This window comes from Heptranchias perlo, unplaced genomic scaffold (genome assembly GCF_035084215.1).
Source record: "Heptranchias perlo isolate sHepPer1 unplaced genomic scaffold, sHepPer1.hap1 HAP1_SCAFFOLD_64, whole genome shotgun sequence".
In the NCBI taxonomy this organism is placed as follows: Eukaryota; Metazoa; Chordata; class Chondrichthyes; order Hexanchiformes; family Hexanchidae; genus Heptranchias; species Heptranchias perlo.
Window position 1 is genome coordinate 3,913,204 of NW_027139666.1, and position 4,071 is coordinate 3,917,274.

At 44.6% G+C, this 4,071-nt stretch overlaps 1 non-coding gene across 1 annotated transcript; it reads right to left on the reverse strand.

The window, feature by feature from the left end:
* Positions 1-433: 433 nt before the first annotated feature.
* Positions 434-505, reverse strand: trnaa-ugc (transfer RNA alanine (anticodon UGC)). The gene has a single exon. It is a non-coding gene; the product is annotated as a tRNA-Ala (tRNA).
* Between the last annotated feature and the right edge of the window lie 3,566 nt (positions 506-4,071).

Consider the following 4,071-nt stretch of genomic DNA (forward strand, 5'->3'; position numbering starts at 1 on the left):
GGAATAATCTATTTCTTCAATCAGAGGTTGGTGAACCTGTGGAATTCTCTACCACAGAAGTCTGTGGAGGCCAAGTCACCTAATATATTTAAGAAAGACAGATTTCTGCACACAGAAGGCGTCAAAGCGTATGGAGAGAGAGCGGGAAAATGGTATTGAGATAGAGGATCAGCCATGATCAGGTATAATGGCGGAACAGGCTCGGAGGGCCGAATGGCCGATTCGTGATCCTATTTTTTCTGTTATTATCACTGTGCACGCGATCGAGTCCTGGGATGGGAGCCATTTCAAAGGCGCGTGCGTGCTTCCATTGCATTGGATCGTGTGCAGAGCGTTCGGTTTTTCTCCAGGTCAAGAATCGTTTGCCTGTCTTCATGTGCGAAGGTGAGGTGAGGACAAGGGGGTATTTTAAAAATTCAAAACATAAAGCGTTTGGAGATGCCGGGGATTGAACCCGGGACCGCATACATGCAAAGCATGTGCTCTACCACTGAGCTACGTCCCCCACGGCAAATTTCCCTCCACTTTAGAATAAAAACTGGGCTTTCCGCTCTGTCTCTCAATGACAAGGAGGTGCCCACTCGTTCCACGTGCTCACAATGTTCAACCTCTGCTTCAGTTCATCTGGTTTCTGCTCATCTTGACCTTGAAATTTCCAAAAAAAAGGTCAGCGGAAATAAAAAAAATAAAATTGCCAATAGTCAGTGACCATGCTGATATCCAATCTCTGAATCATAAAGTGAGATGGATGAATGACACAGTGTCAAACAAGAGCTGTGACTGCTCGCTCGACATTACACTGTCACACATTCCAGTCAGCCGGCTGCTGCGATGAGTTGAGCTCCTGAGGGGACCGTGAGATGAAGTCCTGCTCCGAGACAATTTGATGCTTGTGGAGCCTCAGAAGTTGGAACTCGCTGCGCTCAGAAAGCGAGATTCGATCTCCGTGAGTAATTCTGGTGAAAAAAATATTGTTGGAGATGCTGGGGGTGAAACCCACGCCCTCACATATGCGAAACATGCGCTTTACCACTGAACTACATCCCCAGATAAAATCAACACCTACCCAAGGAAAGAAGAACTGATTGTTCTAATTTTATGAGGCCACCCAAGGCGGGCCTGCCAGGTGATCGATAATTTCCTGTTCCACAGATTGGGCAGGAGCAGGGAACAAGCGTTCAGACCACACAGAGGTAAGAATGGTCTTGATATTAGGCGGTTCTTCATTGCCCATGGAGTAGTGAGTCCATGGAATGCATTGCAACCTGGTGTGGTGGGTGGTGACTCTCTGTATACTGGGCATAAAATCATCAAGTTTTCTGCTCCAAACAGATAATTAAAGATGAAGTATGCGGACCTGATGCAACTGTGGGTGAACGGAAGAAAACAGGCCTCGGCACTTAGTCTAATGAGAAAGCGGGAGTTAAGAAGAATGGCCGGGAAAGCGGGGAGAGACTCCTTGAACTGTGCTGTAACCATCCTTCCTATTTCAGGGCGCATTTTTCGAACGCTCCCGTTATCAGTCACTTTGCTTACGGTTACACGGGACTAGAAATGCTCAGGCACAATGTAGCAGAGGCCGGCAAGAATATTTCGAGTCCTCCATCTTCGGAGGAGGGCAAGGTGAGGCATGGAAAGCATTGAGTCTCATTTCACTATCGAGGGCCAGGTGTGAGTTTGTGTTTAAAGATCAATTCACAAAAAACACCTTGACGATCTGAGGCTACTGACGGACATGATTGTCAGGAAAAGACCAGGTGGTTCATCAATCCTGCCCCACATGCCCGGAGCATCGTGACTGGACACTTCCTACCGACACCATCCGCCCCACCCACCGGAAACATGTAATCTCCTGGGAGCGGTGACAAACCAGAAAAAAATACAGGGCCAATTTCTGGAAAATTCCTCCCCGACATCTTCAGGCGATCGAAACCAGTCCAGGACATGACACTGAGCACGCGGAGGTTAACTGTAAAACCATTCACCTTCCATATGATCCGATCTCTGTCCCATTCAAAAAACAATCCCGATCCGTCGAGAAGGCAGAGAAAGACTCAGTGTCCACCACATCAGCCGGCAATGAATTCCAGAGGCTCACGACTCTCTGGGAAATGAAGAACCGCCTGACATCCAGCCTATTCTTACCTCTGTGTAGTCGAAACGCATTTCCGCTGAATTCCAGCCTCTGAATCATAAAGTGAGTTGTATGAATGACAGAGCGTCAAACAGGAACGAGAACTGGGATTGCTCGCTCGACATTGCACCGTCACACATTCCGGTCAGTCGGGGCCTGCACTGAGCTGAGCTGTTGAGGGGGCCGTGAGACGAAGTCCTGCTCCAGTGGAGTCTCAGAATATTCATCTTTCGGTGGGCGGCGGTTGGGAGATGGGGAAGAGGCTCCTTGTTGTAAGATGAGGCATTTTCAGCATATAGAGCCTACATTTAGATTAGGAGTTTTCAAAATATTAACCATAGAAACCAATCATGTTCACACAAGGCATCTTAATACATAAGCAGCACCCGCTTTTAAACATAAGACCGCTGGGAATCGGAGGATAGTCACTGAGGATCATGAAATGGCCGAGTTAAAACATACCCAGAATGCAGAAGATCAGACTGAGCGAGGTGATGCTGGAAACTGTTTACATTGCAGGGTTGAAGCATTTAGCAGAAGATAATCGCCGAAATTGAGAAAGTGTGGAGATTAAATAGAGAATGTGTTGAGAATATGTTGGGAATGTGTTGAGATTGTGTTTAGAATATGTAGAGAATATGCAGCGAATGTGTTGAGAATATGTAGACGTTGGGCATGTTGAGATATAGGGGTCTTAGGTCCGCACATATCATGAGCAGTTCTGATGAGGGAGGGGGGCGGGTCAAGGAAAGTGAATATCAAATAAAGATAAAGGAGAGTTTGCATGAAATGAGCGGTATAAAGAATTCTAGTTTACATTTGAATTTATAGAAGGACAGGACGGCGAGAGAGAGAGAGAGAGACGGATAAGCAGCCACCCGAGGGTTACAGCTTCTATCCAAAGCAAGACTGAAGGTTGGTATCGTGTCTTTCTTCGTAATACTATGGCCTTAATCATTGTGTGTGTTGATACTTGCTTCTATCCAATAAAGGATTAATCGCAACCTATTGTTGTCCAGTCTGAATCGATCTTATAAACTGGCGACTGCGGCGACGGACCTTGACATGAGATAATGTGGATTGAATGAAACTAAATGCCTCGGGACACGTTAAGGTAGGAAAACCGTTTCGGCGGGAGCATGAGTTTTTCCCTCCAATACTAACAGTAGCCATGGGGACTATCATGGAAGCTTTTTGAAAGAAACTTAGCATCGTGATGTGCAGAGAAGTCTGTTCAGAATTGTCCAGGAGGTAACAGGTTTGGTTGAGACACAGTGTGCGAGCTTGAGACATTGACTCAGTAAACAATGGGGTTCAGTAGCGAACAACAGAAATTGAAAATTAGTTTGGGAGAAAACAGGATAAATTTGTTTATCATATAATAAAGAAGGAGAGAGGGGAAGATCCAATCCGTTTTATAGTTACAAGCTACAAAAGTTCTTTTGTTTGCAGCGCACTGTTTCTTTAAAAGCCTGTGTGAATGTTCCGGGCCACTGTCTGTGGCGAAACCTTCTTTTTCAGCCTGCAGTGTAAGAATGGTACAAAGATTTTGTTTAGCTGCGAAGGCTATCCTTTCTTCAATTATATTTTTAAGCTCAATTGGAAAGGCGACTGAAGAAACAACAAAAAGAGAGGTAAAGTAACTTATTGGGTTTTTGTAAGCACGTGTTTTCTATAACATTATCTGTTTTATTGTGTTAAGTTTAAGATATTGCTGAACTAAATTGCAGATACTGAGATTAGCTAATCTAATAAATTATGAAAACCAGACTTTTATTGGGGCCAAGGTGAAATTCTGATCATTGTAAATTATGTGAGAGTCTTTATTTCCAGACATGAGATTATCACATTAAAAGCAATTGGCATTTTTGAATTTCTGACAAATGCCAAGGTGTTAATTATTTGAGGTGGATAAGGAGTTAATGTTGAGTGTAATT